Genomic DNA, 16209 nt, shown 5'->3' with positions numbered 1-16209 from the left:
AGTTTTCTGAACATTGACTGGGATTCACTTCATGTTAGAGATCAAGATGGAGCAGAACTTGTAAGGACCATCCAGGAGGGGTTTCTGTCGCAGCATGCAAATCGTCAAACTCGGCAATGGGCCATACTAGACCTGGTACTGAGGAATCAAACCGGACTTCTGTTTGAAGTTTCCAAAGGGGACTACTTTGGGAATAGTGATCACAATTTCGTAAGATTTGGAATACTCATGCACAAACACAAGAGTGGTCCTAAAGGAAGAGTGCTAAATTGGGACAAGTCCAACTGTAACAACTGTGGCAGGCGATGCGAATGTGGTTTTGGTGCAGCTGTTTGAAGGTAAATCCACACTTGATATGTGATAGGCCTTTAAAAACTTTTTGATTAGAGTGCAGGGCAGACATGACACTGTGGAAATGAGAGATAGAAACGGCAAGATTAGGGAACAGTGGATGACAGGCGAAATTGTTAGACTAGCTAAAAGGGAAAAAAAAAAGCATACGTAAAGTTTAGGTGACTGAACACAGACGAAGCTTTGGAAGAATATCGGGAACGTAGGACCAATCTCAAATGAGGAATACAGAGGACTGAAAGGGATCATGAAATATCTTAAGCAAACAGGGTTTAGGAAAATTCCAAAGACTTTTATTCGTATATAAGAAGCAAGAGAGCAACTCTGAAAGGGTGGCCCACTCAGACAGAAAGAAGGAAAGTGATGCGTGGAGTCAGAGAAAATGGGTGAACTTCTTATTGAGTACTTTGCATCGGTATTCACCGAGGAGAGGGACATGACACGTGTTAAGATAAGGGATAGATGTTTCATTATTGTAGGTCAAGTCGGTATAAGGAGTGAGGAAATATTGCGTTTTCTAAAAAACAGTTAAAGTAGCCAATTCCCAGTTCTGGATGGGCTCTGTCCCAGGTTCTACAGCGAAGCGAAAGAGGAAATAGCTGGTGGCTTAACAGATATCTTTGAGGCATCCTTGAACACGGGTAACATCCTGGAGGACTGGACAATAGCTAATGTTGTCGCCTTATTTAAGAAGGGTAGCAGCAATGATTCATTTAATTGTAGAACGATGAGCCTGAACTGAGTGCGAGGAAGCTGCAGGAGAAGATACAGAGCGATAGGATCTAATTACATTTAGAAGAAAATGGACCTACCAGTGATGGGCAACATGGTCTTGTGCAGGGAAGGTCATTGTTTGGCCAGTACAATTGAATTCTTTGAGGAAGTGACAAAGTTGCTTGATGAGGAAAAAGCCATAGATGTCAGATGTATGGACATCTAATTAGTTTAACATTTATACATTTAATTAGCTCATAGCTGAATAATGTCAATTGTGAAACTCAGACAACACCTAAGTCAAATTAGACCTCAGACAGACAAGCGAATATTTGGTAGTTTGTAGTCTCAAACCTATGAGAAGGACATAATAAATAGAACACATACTTTCGATCAACCCTACATGTTAATCAACATCACCGAAACCATAGAGTTCTAGAAGTAAGTTTGTCATCAATTTATTAAGCGCAAATTGGCAGCAGCAATAACTTTTGGCCAACTAAATATTGCACACATTTAACAGAAGATTGAAAGAAAGCAAAACTTCATATAGAGAATTCGAACTGGGAGAGATTGCATGATAAAGTAACATTGCTGACAGGATGGAATTCCTATTTGTTTTTTTCATTTAGTTAACGTGTTTAGTCCTGTCCCAGTTCTATACAGAAGATTGAAAGAAAGCAAAACTTCATATAGAGAATTCGAACTGGGAGTGATTGCATGATAAAGTAACATTGCTGTCAGGATGGAATTCCTATTTGCTTTTTTCATTTAGTTAACGTGTTTAGTCCTGTCCCAGTTCTATGTTGCTTGTACGTCATCAGGCAGTTAACTCTAATCAGCAAACTGTTAATTTGGTTCACAATAAAACATACAAATTAGCAAGTTTAGCTTCACCTTGGCGACCCCACAATGTGCAAATTAAACGGTTCTTAGAATGTGCTGACATAGATTTGACCAACGACCTTAACATCAAAATACGTCGCTTGACTGTGAAAATGCATGAGCTGGTGGACGGTGTCATGAAGATATGCTACACATTGCTTGTTTCACTTGGTGTTCCGGGTGAGTGAATATAATCACCGATGACGTGCATGTCTTTGTATTTCTAACCTCTGTGTTGATCGGCCATGAATTAAGTTAAAGGCTGAGTACAAGAGTAGTCACATATGGATTGAGGGAGGAGGATATTGTTTAAATCTATTGAAATTCAATTGTTCATGATCTTTCTTTGGGTTATGGAGAAAGGCTGAATAGCTGGCGCTGTTTTCCCTGCAGCATTGGATGCTGAGGGGAGACCTTACAGAGACCGAGGTCATCGTGAGGGCATGAATAGCTCAAGACTTTTTCTGAGGGTCGGCATGTGCAAATAGGTGACAGGTGAAAGGTTTAAAACGGACGCGAGGAACAACGTTTTCATGCAGATAGTGCTGCGTGTATGGAATGCGCTGCTGGAGGAGGTGTTTGAGACGCATAGAATTACAACATTTGAAAGGCATTTGGGTTTATTGGTGAATGCAAAGGACTTATGGGGATAATAGCTCAAATGCTGGAAATTGGGGGCAGACCAGTTTCGGATATCTGGTCATTGTGTCTGTTTCCCTGTTTTATAATTTTGTGATTACACGGCTGTAGAAAAACTCTGAATATGCATTACTTTTGCTAGTTCTTCGATCAAACTTCGAATTATATTGTACTGTCAACTCTTCTTGCGTGCTTGTAAATTCATCTTCATCGTTCAATTGCTGTTGACATTGCTGACATTTATTGTCGATCATCCATTGCCCAGATTCATCGTTTGAGTCAGCCTTGTTAAATTATGCATCGCATCAATGGGAAAAGCCAAGTTCCTAGAAGCATGTGCATTACTTTATCTGATTCAGGGACAGTGCAAGAGTGGTGTTGCAGTGACAAGTTACCCCAATGTGTGTGAAACTGTAATGAAAATGTGAAGAAACTGATTTACTGCCACTGCAGAACCAAGAGAAGACGAATTATGAGCTAGATTTCAGGATCTTGACAGCGATGGGCATGCACGACGCGTTTGTCTGTCAATATAGTGTCTTTGAATGAATTGTTGTTTGTCTAATGATGAGTAGTTTGACCTGTCGAATTACATCAGGTACACAGCCCTTTGCATTCACCTTTAAAATAAGAAAAAAAAGTGTCTCGGTTATCTTACTAGAATACTTTTGAAGAAACCTGATCGGGACGATAGTAGGGGGCAATTCGTGAAAGTTTTGGCAAAAGTGCCAATTATGCAGGCTGTTTTGATTCAGAACGTGCAGAATTGTCCGCGTTTGATTTGATGTATTTGAATCTTATTGACTGTGACGCCCAAAGAGTAATAGAATATTCAATGGAATAGTCACGACTGAATCCTCAATAATGAACATTTTGGAGAGTCCCATTTGCCACAGAAATCAGCTGGGCTTACTTTGTAACTCTTGGAGAAACAAGACCTGTTATATGTATGAGAGATAACTCAAGCCTGTCTTTCGAAAGTGACTCAGTGGTTAGTGCTGCTGCCATCACAGCACCAGAATCCCAGGTTTGATTCCTGTCTCGGGTGACTGTTTGGGTGTCTCGGCAGTGGAGTTTGCACATTTTCTCCGTGTCTGTGTGGGTTTGCCCCGGGTTTCTCCCACAGTCTGAAGATGTTCAGGTGAATTGGGTCTGATAAATTGCCCATAGTGTTAGGTGCTTTACTCAGAAGGGGATAGGTTACTCTTTTGGGGGGGGGGGGGGGGTCTGTGTGGACTTGTTGGGCCGAAGGGCCTGTTTCCACACTGTCGCGAATCTTATTTCATCTAAAGCGGAATCTTATCTTCCCTGTCCTTAGGATTCAGGTCAGAGATCTGACTGAACACTGTCAAAGTGCCTGAATTTCTGAAGTTTTAAGAAGATTTAGACAATATATCAGATCTGAAACAAAGCAATCTGCATTATTGGCACTCTTACCAAATATCTTTCAATGATTGCTACCTGTTATTATCCAAACAAAGCATACTTAAAATATTTTGATGAGGTAACTTAGACCCTATCTTTTTTTATTTTACAGGTGAATGCAAAGTGCTGGGCACCTGCTGTAATTTAACAAGTCAAACTAATCGGCGTTTAGCAAACCACAATTTATTCAGACACGGTACTTTAAATTTAACAAAAGAGAAACGAACTTAAAATAACAAACATATTGTAAAATTAACAGAACAATAGATACAGTGACTATCATGGATTGACTGTAATAACATATTTACATTCTACAAACACACCCCTGGACAAAGTGTCGAATTCTGAATTCAGATTATCTTACATGCAATGCCAGCTGTAGGAAGAGAAGCCCAAGCTTCCACCTGTAAGCGGAGAAAAACAGTCTCTACTACTTCGAAACTCGAGCAGCTTCTGCTGAATCTAAAAACAAACAAAAACACGAGAACACATGGTTTTGAGAACCGGCGGCACCCATCCAGGTTGATTTTATTTTCGAACTGTGAAAAATGAAATAAGTTATGTTCATTACCACAGGCTGCTAAACGCTTCTTGTTCAATCTCTCCCTTAAAAGAAAACAGGACAATACACATCGTAAACCCACATTCCCCTCGAAAATAAAATCATGAATATAACAAAATGGTTTTATTTTTCTTAAAAAGCCGTTTGTCTTACATTATAAATATGCTGCAATACATATACATTATATTGACGTCAAGCATGCACATCTCTCATTGGCACCCATTTTGAGTGGCAGTGGTTGAACTAGTTTTCAAACTGTCTAATGCCTTCTGACATTCCTCCATCTCCGACAATATTCTCGACTTCTTCAACAACTCAGTCAGTTAAATAACCACAGTTGTAAAGTTCCCTGCAAACTGCGAATATATATAAAAAAGTACACTCTATCCAATAATTGGTAGTACTGCCCACTTCGCTGATGGAACGGGAAACTCCTCAATAACGTTTCTTTTCACATCCTGTTGGGCCATCTGCCTATGTCCAATGGCATGCCCCGGGAATGCAACTTGGGATTTTTCGAACTCACCATTAGTCAGGTTTATGACAATCCCTTCCTCCTGAGGTTGATCGAATAACTCCAATACATATTAAAAGTGTTCTTTGCATTTGTGACTAAACATCACCAGGTTATCCATGCACACCAGACAATTAGATAATCCAAAAATGACTTTCGTCTTTAGTTTTGGAAACGTGGCTGGCGCATTTTTCAAACCAAATGGTACGCCTTGAAATCGGTATGGTTCATTAAGTCACAGATGCGGAAATTGTCTTCTGTCTTTCGAATAATGGTACCTGCCAATTTCCTGTGAGTACATTTTAGATCAAAGTATACACCGCTTTTCTGACCACCTCAATACAGTCGTCCAAACATGAAACAGGATATAAATCGAACTTCGTAACTGCATTGACTGTGTGGTCGTCCACACATAATCGTGGAATACCATCTAGTATTGACACGATTATTATGGGTCAACTCCCGTCATTGAAACACATTTCGATTTGTTGCCATTCAGCATGCATTCAATTGAACTTTGAAATTGCACCAACTCCAGAGGGTTAGGTTTATTAGGATGTTGTTTATTTGAAACAAATTTTTCAAGATCTACTTTATGCACATTTGATTGCTACTTCCCAGCTTATTTCCACATGTCTCCCCACGTGATGGAAAGGATGGTTTCAGGATATTTTTACATTCCTCTGGAAGGTAATTCAGCAATTTATCTTAATTTTCAGAACCCTTTTCTAATTAGCCAACTTACTTTGAGTCATGTACAAATCGGAATCATCCAAACTGGTTTCACAGTAACACGTTCTCCTTTCGCATCTCCTCCCTATCAAAACGCCTTGAGAGCATATTCACATAACACACTCTGTGGGGTTTCTGTCTATGTGGCGTTCTTATGAAATAGTTCACCGCACTCAGTACCCTCTCGATTTGATAAGGTCAATGAAACCTTGCTTTAAAAATTAACGTAGCACGGGAAGTTGCACTAACACTTTATCTACACTTGCAAAATTGCAAAATTTGGTTTCATGTCTGCTTCATGTTTCACAAGCATGATGCGATAAGACAAAATTTAGGATACTTAGGATGGGGAAAGAAACTGCAGGGGACTGGCACAAGTGACATGTGGGGCTTATTCAACGAACAGGTACAGCGTGTCCTTGATACTGAGATGTTAGCAATTGTGGAGACTGTGAAAATAGCTAAGTCCAATGGGCCCTATGGGATTTACCCTAGAATTCTCTGGGAAGCTAGCGAGAAATTTTCAGAGCATTTGTCTTTGATATTTACGTCGTCATTGTCTACAGGAATAGAGCCAGAAGCCCGAAGTATACCAAATTATTTCCCTTTGTTCAAGGAGAGTAGAGCCGACCCTTGTAATTATGGATCAGTGAGCCTTACTTTGGTTGTAGATAAAGTGTTGGAAAAGGTTATAAGGAATAGGATTTATAATCATCTAGAGAGGAATAAGTCGATTAGTGGTAGTCAACATAGTTTTGTTACAGCTAGGACGTGCCTCACAAACGTTTTGATTTCTTTAAAATGTGATCAAACTGCAGATCCTTGATCTGACTGGACCTCTATTGGCAGTCTACATCTAGTAAAGAAATGAAGTCGTTCTTCTACAGTCCTTTCAGCTGTGATGTTGGATAAGGGGATTTCCTCTCGTTGACACATCCATTATTATTAATAAGTACTTTTTCCCACTTTTCCGATTTCAGGGACCTATGCAATCAGTCAAGATTCTTGTGAAAGTTTCCTCAAAAGCAGGAATAAGTATTAAAGATTAGGTTTTTATTATTGCGTGTAGTTTTCCAATTAGCTGACATGCATTTTGCATCTGGAAAAATTCCACGACATCCTTGTGTCGTCCTGGCCAGTAAAAATGTCTGTATCGTTTATCCTGTGTTTTCCTCACCCCGAAATTCTGATAAAATCAAGTTTCGGATAACACCATATCAGCTTCCTTATCTGTGCCTTTTTAAACTTTCCTGCTTCAATTTGTGCCTCTGTGATTTTGTGATTACACAATCAGGGATAATTCCAGGATAAACATTATCTATGCATTCAGTTGCCTCTGTCTCCACTGGATTTTGAACTATTATAGGCAGCACGTCTTCCAGTTAATCAGCTATGTCATTTTCAAGGCAAAATAATTCTCCACTCTTCTCTGGACTGTCTAGCCTCACTTTACATAATTGAGCACTTCAGTCAGCAGGAATCCCTGCGACCGGTATCTTTTCTGTCAATAGCCCCTTAGGAGTATATATATCTCCCCATCCTTCCACACTAAAGACTGAGAGGGTCCTGGTTCCCTTAATATTGCAACCTCCTTACGTACTAGTTCTGGCCTATGTGAATAAACGTTACCCTTACATGTATATTTGTCAAGCAGATCTGGCACGTACTCCGTAATCAACCTCTGAACATCATATTCACTCTGCAGCAGTTGTTTAGCTTCCCTTTTATTTTATTACCAGTCCAACAAAATTTCCAGGGTTGTCTGGTGTTCCTACATTTGCCTTTCTTTATCACTCAGACCATCTATACCCAGCAACATCCTGGGATATCTCTTCTGAATGCTCTCCAGTTTAGTAACATCCTTCATAGAATACGGTCAAGTGAACTCGACACAGTACTCCAGAAGAGACACCAGCAATGGCCTGTACAACCTCAACATGACTTCAGAACTCCTTTAACCAAAGGACTGAACAAATAAGGCGAATATACTAATGCCTCTTAACCACCCTATCCACATCTGATACAAACGTCAAGGTATTATGTGTCTAAAAACCTAGATCCCTCTGTTCGAAAACACGATTCAAAGCCTGTTATTAATTGTACAAGTCATAACGTTGTTTGTTCAACCAAAATGCAATAACTTGCATTAATTGAAACTAAACTTTATCTGGCATTTTTTCTTCAGTCGATTGACATATTTGATCAACAACCCTCTGTTATCTGAGGAAGCCTTCATTGCTTAATATGCCACCAATTTTGGTGTCATCCATTATGGCCCTTAGCATGTTGTCCACACTCACATTCATAGTTCGCTTAAATTGCCAACTCTATTACTGTGAAAAGACCACAGCGTTATTTTTCACTTCTTTTTTCCTTTTATAACTGTCTTTATTATCGTCAATGTGATCCCCTTTTCCTTCGCAACCTAATTATGTCTCTTATCCGCATTCTCTAACCCTCACAGACGTACACTGATTTCTTATCCAACGCCGAATCATTGCCCATTTCGTCTGCTAATCAATCAGAACCCCTCAAAACATTTTAAGAATGTTAACATAGACTGTAAACATTTGGACATTAATGACAAGTGTAAAACGCTGTGTTCGAAGAGAAGAGAAAATAGCTTTTGCTTGTCTTATTGCTGAACATAAAAGATAAAAGAAAAACATAAAATTTCCACACTCATCTCGGATGCTTCTATTGTTGCAACTATCGAACAAAAGTTCGACGTTCTCAAAGCTATGCACGTTACCACGTACTCTAGTACATCTTGTTGAACGTTTCTGAAAAGAAAACAGGAAAAATGCACCTCTTAAAGGAGCACTATCATCACAATCTCTTAATCAAAAATGTATAATGGAAAATGTAGAAGAGCAAGAAGGCACAAATGCAGAAACTGGCCATGTCTGATTCTGCAGCACTTTGAAATGTCTAACATATGCAACCCAGGCGATAAAGAGCAGACGGTGCACGGATGGAGTGTATTACAAATTTCCCTTAAAATCATACATCGTCCTGATTTGGAAGAGAACGACCTGTAACTACCCTGTTGTCAGGTCAATGTCCAGAAACTCTGTCTTTTTTTTTTAGAAGATTACTTACAGCGTGGAAAGAGGCCCTTCTGTCCAACACGTCCACACCGACCTACCGAAGCACAACCTACCCAGACCCATTCCACTACATTTACCCCTGCCCCTAACACTATGGGCAATTTAGCACGGCCAATTCACCTCGCCTGCACGTTTTTGGACTGTGGGAGGAAACCAGAGCACCCGCAGAAAACCCACGCAGACACAGAGAGAACGTGCAAACCCCACACAGTCAGTCGCCTGAGGCGGGATTTGAGCCCGGGTCTCTAGCGCTGTGAGGCAGCACTGCTAGCCACTGTGCCACCGTGCCGCCCACTTAGCAGCATCATCCGTGAAACAGCAACAATTGGATGGCAACAATTGGGGGGAATAATCAGTGAATTAATTCACTTTCATTAGCGTCATAATTACTAAAACCGCCATTTATGCATTCTGTCCAAATCAAATTTAACATTGCAGCTCGACGTATACGCTCATTTTCCCTCAACACACATTGTGATGCAATAAGTGACGTACTGCAATCAACTACTTTTGAATCGCTAACTCAGTATTGCAGCATTAAGTCAAAAAGTTCGTCAGTAAGGCGAACGACTTGCTGGCCCTATTGGCAAGAGTGTTCATGTATAAATGTCAGGAAGTGTTACTCCAACTGCCAAGTTCCAAGTGAGACCACATCTTCATTTCCGTAATTTTTTTTGGCCAGCTTCTCAAATGGAAGATTCTTATTTCTTTCAAGGTATTCCACAGTAGTTTCATGAAAATGTTCAGCAATAAGGTCCAGAACAAGATAGCGACAGAGTAAAGCTTCTGTGCTGCAGCTCATCTGCTTTGATAGCATTTTTTCTTTTTCTTTCATCTTATTTTCTTTTCACCTGTTTACCTTTCCTTTGTTTGGATGGTATTGGCGGCAACACAACGTCCAGCACAAGGGCCCTCAGTCGTATCGAGCTGGGTACAGTGCGCAGACCTCTGGTGAGCCGAGGGTGTGGACGTTGAGTGGCCAGCAGAGTGTGGATCTCGAATAGGTATAGTGTACAGGAGAGTTCACCCCTCACTTCCTTTTCTGGAGCAAGTACAATACATGGAATCAGCAGCTGCTACATTGCAGATGTTATGTTTGCGAGGTCTGCTCGACAGCAAACGCTGGAAATAGAGCATCAGTGTCTTCGTTGTTGAATGGGTCAGCTGTGTTGAAAAAGTGGCAGAACAGCATTATCGCAATTCTATGAAGTGGACCCATCAGCGATGGACGCGACTTTAACATTGTTTGGTCAAATCCAGTTGGTCAATCGGTGATGTTGGAGGAGTATTGGCACAACAGAAAAGCTGATGCTTGAGGATCGTCTGTTGTGGAAGCCAGCAAAACAGTCACAGATATTGTTGACATTAATGAGCTGGCTCAGGATTAATGGACCCTCTTCCAAGTTATTGTTTTTTTCATTAAAACCTATTTCTTAAATTAAACAAATACGTGCTGTTTTGTCTCAACAAATAGAAAAAAATCAATGTATTTTGTTATGTTCTTACTGTAAAATGCAGATTACAAAAAAATCAAAAGCTGCCAGAGGAAGGGGTCGAGGCTGATACAATTGTAACGTTTAAATGCATCTGGATGGGTACATGAATAGGGAGGGTTTGGACGGATATGGTAGAGTGCTGGCAGGAGACACTAGACTGGATTTGGATACCTGGTCGGCATGGATGGGTTGGACCAAAGGATTTATTTCCATGTTGTACATCTCTAAGAGCAAAATCAAATCAAGGAATCTGATGAGCAAAATTTTAAACATCTCAAGACCCCAATAATTTTAGTTGAAAAGAATCAGAGGTAATCCAACACCTGATAGACATAATTCAGATAAATTTTATAGTCCGTGATGCGTTTCTTATCGATAGAATTCACCCTGCAGCTCACAAAGTCAAGGTAATTATCCATGAAATCGAAACAATTGAAATTGAATTTAGAAGTTTATTGTGAAACACAATGATGTCCAGAAAATACCTCATATTTCAGCTTTACTATATTCCATATTTACCACGCTTAATGAATTTACATATTTCAAACTTGTCATTTATTTGCTCATTTTGCCTTTTTTTTTAACAATCATTCACGGGATGAATGGGTCACTGCACAGACCAACATTTGTTACTCGTCCCTCATTGCCGAGAGAGCCGTTTATAGTCAACCACATTGCTGTGGGTCTGGAGACACATGCAGACCAGACCACGTAAGGTTGGCAGATTTCCTTTCCTAAAGGACACGAGTGAAACATATTTGAAGATTTTGCATATTTGAATACGTATGTACCCAATTTCTCTACTGTGTTATAAGTAATAGAATATTCAATTACTTAAGCATACACCAGAGACTTGTCAAGTGGCTGGTTCCTTTCACTATGATTAATGAACGATGAATGCCAATCACCTCCAGTGAATCACAAAATTAAAATAATGTATGCAATTATAAACTGGTGGTTTATACGTTCATTCAACCCACAAGGCAAAGTATACTTTTCAAACTTATATGGAATCCGAATCAACAACATTCATGTTGCTTTTATTCCTTTCTTCCAGTAAAGATCGTGGCAATTGTGATCTGATCTCGGGGAAAATGTGGTCTTTCCATCTGCACCACCCGTTACCTAATTGCCATGGCAACAGCAGATTTATTGGTGATTGTCATTTACGTAATAGTTTGGAGACTCATTCCTTATTACTTTCCTGGCGCTTTCCTTTCCATCCATGCTTCCTGTGGTGTTAATCTTGTACTGAGACATGTGGCAATAGAAGGATTTGTCTGGTATACCGTAACTTTCACCTTTGATCGATTCGTGGCCATTTGTTGCCAGAATCTGAAGAGAAAGTACTGCACAGAACGTATAGCAACTGTAATCCTATCAACAATATCCATTCTTGTCTGTTTAAAAAATATCCCCCACTACTTTTCAGGTGAACTTGGAGTTTTCATAAACAATGTACCAACATTCTGCGTTGTGAAAAAGAGCTACTATACAGAGATTGGATGGGTCATCTTCGTTTGGTTTGTGACAGCCTCAACTCCATTAATTCCATTTGCGTTAATTCTTATTCTCAACATTCTGACTGTCAGACATATTTTTGGAGCCAGTCATGTCCGTAAGCAGCTAAGGGGTCAGAACAAGGCAGAGAATCACAGTGACCCAGAGATTAGATTAGATTAGATTAGATTACTTACAGTGTGGAAACAGGCCCTTCGGCCCAACAAGTCCACACCGCCCCGCCGAAGCGCAACCCATCCATACATCTACCCCTTACCTAACACTACGGGCAATTTAGCATGGCCAATTCACCTGACCTGCACATCTTTGGTGTGTGGGAGGAAACCGGAGCACCCGGAGGAAACCCACGCAGAGCAGAAAGAAGTCCGCAATCTTACTTTTCACTATATCTGGCAACTTATTACTTCTGTGGTTGACGTATCTTATTGAATTTGTGTTTTATAATGTAACAGGAACAGACCACAGAGATTACAGAGATACTGAATATATCCTTCAGCAAGCCGGATATATCCTGGTGAATTTAAGTTGCTGCACGAACACATTTATTTACGTTGTGACAAAATCGAAGTTCAGAGGTCAATTCCAGAGCATGGTCAAATATCCGATTACCTCATTTGTTCAACTAATTAGCAAAGTAAAAAAGAAGAGGATTTGTGCGATAGGAGTAACAATGTCTTGAATATCTACCTTACAGAACCTTGCGTGAGACCATTTGGATTTTTTTAATCTCGCAATACCTTTGTTTGACTTAAGTTTAATAGAAGTTCGCCAGACTGTCTATGAGTTAATGGGGCTGTCATATGTGGAGACGGAGTCTGGTATCTACAAAGAATGAGCAGCGATCTCAATTGAACCTGTGCAATTCTTACACTGCCGAAAAGTGTTCGTTTCGATTTTGTAATTTACACATACTTCTCCTATTGTTCCTGCTCCCCCTTCCCAGATATCTATTGAATTTTCACATGGTGGAACTATTGATCTGATGGAATAAATGTTAATTTCTTTAATAGGCATCTTAAACCTCTTTTTATTTCCTTTAATGACTCCATGGTACTTAGAGGTAGCTTCATGGCAGTGAGAAGCTCATCCATTGGCAGGTGCGTGGTTCACCATTCATTAACACAAGGGGAACACATCCTTGTTGAATGACCCATATTTTTTGCTATTTAGAAGATGATAATTTTGTTCATTTATATTTGGTTTGCCGTATCATCGCATGTAAAAAGGTGTTTGTGGGGGTGGGATAGGGATTGTCCTGGCCCTATTGTTCATCCACTCCTTCGTGTCTGAATAAAACTGGCTAACTTGTTCCCTGACTCCTGGCTGTGCCTCAAATGTATGTTGGTTTCACACTCATAATATTGACAGATGGGAACAAAGTCAGGACATGTTATAGCCACAGTAATGCTTTTATCCTCCAACATAAGCAACTCTAAAGAATGATAGTTCGCAGCGCATGCCTGCCTGTCAGTAATATTTGTGACTGTGCCCTATCCCATTGGCATAGCTGACTCTGCGGTCCTGATAGAAATGCAACATTCTGTTTTAAGGGAATTGTCAGGGGAATCTTTAATTTTGATCCTTTGATACCTGCTGGCATCAACGAAACATATCCACAAAATACTAAGATAAAGCAAAGTACTGCAAAATAAGAAGACCCGAAACAAATACAAATACACCAACAAGGGCGGCATGTTGGCTCAGTGGTTAACACTGTTACCTCACAGCACCAGGATTCTAGGTTCCGTTCCAGCCTTGAGTGACTGTCTATGTGGAATTTTCAAATTCTCCCCGTCTTTGTGTTTGTTTCCTCCAACAGTCCGAAGATGTGCAGGTAGGCGATTTGCCCATAGTGTCAGGTATATTAGTCAGAGGGAAAATCATCTGGGTGGGTTTCTCTTCGGAAGGTTGGTGTGGACTTCTTTGGTGAAAGACCTATTTCAATACTGTAGGTAATCTAATCTAATCTGGAGAGAAACATATGCCTATTGTTCTTCTGATATTCTTCTTAATCAGACAAGAACGTTTCACAATGTTTACTCTGCATAGATGCGAAAAGGCTTACTGAGTTTCTTCAGAAATTGCTAATTGAGTTAGTTGTATCTAACACGAAGGTGCTGCAGTTGCCCTCTTGCCAACCTGATCCCGCTAATGTGTTGACCATCAGGTTGAAGAAGCACATTGTTTGAAGAAGCACACAATATACAACATTTGAGTTTTGTGAATGCCTGGATCCAGGTGGCCTTATCTCACCACCTTTTACGCCCCACTGAAATGCGTCAGGATCGACTTAAGTACTGTTTCAGGCCGTTAAAGAAACAGAAACAAAGAAACAACCGTATTTCAATAATTCGGAAGGAACTTATTCCCCACAGATTGTTAGCCTGGATCCAGAGTGGCCTGATCTCACCACCTTTTACGCCCCACTGAAATGCGTCAGGATCGATTAAGTACTGTTTCAGGCCGTTAAAGAAACAGAAACAAAGAAACAACCGTATTTCAATAATTCGGAAGGAACTTATTCCCCACAGATTGTTAGGAAGAAATTGGAAATAATAGTTCTGCAATTCTATTATTTTCTACACTGAGGTAACACATTGCCCAATATTGGCAGAATGTTAATTGTGGGTGATTCAGAACAGATGTAGCAGTTTAAACGGAACCCTCAGTGTGGGCCTGTGGAGCAGCAACAGCAGGCCTGTATTCTTCGCAAGAGCTGTCCACTGTTCTGTTGGCACTTTTGCTTCACATATACCGTTCTTCCATTGATAACGTAGAAGATAAAGTAAAGCAATACAAGTTGCTCACATGTTACTGCGTTTGTCTCGTTCGTATGTTATTGTTTTCTGTGGGAGAGAATACCACACATTCATCGTCTCTGGTTATAAATTCTTCTCCTGATCTCAGCTCTAAAGAGCGTGATCTGTGAGCTTAAACTGTGATCGCAGGATCTTGACTCATTGATCATCACGTGTTTATCCTGTGCAGTCTCTCACTGTTACTGTAGGTTTCTTTGACATCCTGCAAACCTTCAAATCTCCAATCATTGTAGTCCTAATTAATTCAGTATCTCTTCTTTGATCAGTCCTCCAGACAGAGAATTGTGTCTGACCTCAATTTGTCTGGTACAGACAATTCAGTTCAATTGAACGTTTAAGATTACTAATTCCATGCTGCACTATTCGTTTCACATGTCCATAGCGAATACACATCCTTATGCTCTGGAAAGAATATTGAATAAATGAAACCAAAATAATCAATTACAAACTGGACAGCAGGGGTCTTCCAGCTGAGGTGGTAAACAGGGTTTAAACCGCTCTGTAGGCATTCACCGGAAACAGTTCCCCAATGAATTGTTACTGCTATCAACTGAAATCTGAGAGGGACCAGGCACATCAATGTGGTGGTTGCAATAACATGATAGGTCCTGGCAATAATTTGGCATTTAGTTAAACTTTAACTTCCAAAGAAGATATCCACAGTGCCCAAGCAGTCGGAATGATGGAATTCCATCCTTTTGTCTCGATGAGTGAAACTCAAGGAATATTTCAAAAACTCACCAAGCATTCATTGACGCCAATTTGGACACATGGAAACTCTCCCCATGGGAGTACAAAGCTCTCCGATTAATAGGGACAGCACCACCTCCCAGTTTCCTGGCAAAACACAACTAATCTGGTTGCCGAATAATACATCTTCTTTGACTGCCACTGAGTTTCAATACCATGTAAATCCCTTTTTAAAAGTCATTCTTTGTGGAATCACAGAGCACCAATGGATGAGTTCAGCAAGTTGCAAGATCGTCTCCTCAATAACGTCTTCGATTCAGTCGTAACTGACATTCTATCAAGTGAATGAGGAACAGGACAAAAAGCGGATTATAGGGATGTCCAAAAAAAAATTACCAAAGAATTTGCATAGATTAAAAGTTTCAAATTTGATGCTGGGAAAGAAAAGACTCTAAACGGTGTGGAGTGCACAAAGGTTTGGAGAATTTACTGACAATCAATTTAGGTTAGCAAAACAATATGAAGAAGTTCGTAACAATTTTCACAATGCGTTGGTGCTCATGGAGCAATAGATTAGTCGGAACAGGCATGGAAATGCACTGAATACCAAGAGACACAAATCGCCAAAGGAGGCCAGGAAATCACCAAAATGTGACAATCTACTCACCTCATCTTGAAATACCATTTCAGATTCCTTCTGCGAAATGGTAAAGGTTGTCAGACAATTGTTACTGAATTAACTCAGCGCCAA

Source organism: Chiloscyllium plagiosum, chromosome 8 (genome assembly GCF_004010195.1).
Source record: "Chiloscyllium plagiosum isolate BGI_BamShark_2017 chromosome 8, ASM401019v2, whole genome shotgun sequence".
Taxonomy (NCBI): Eukaryota; Metazoa; Chordata; class Chondrichthyes; order Orectolobiformes; family Hemiscylliidae; genus Chiloscyllium; species Chiloscyllium plagiosum.
The sequence above is the reverse complement of the archived record's forward strand: the minus strand, read 5'-3'. Positions refer to the sequence as shown.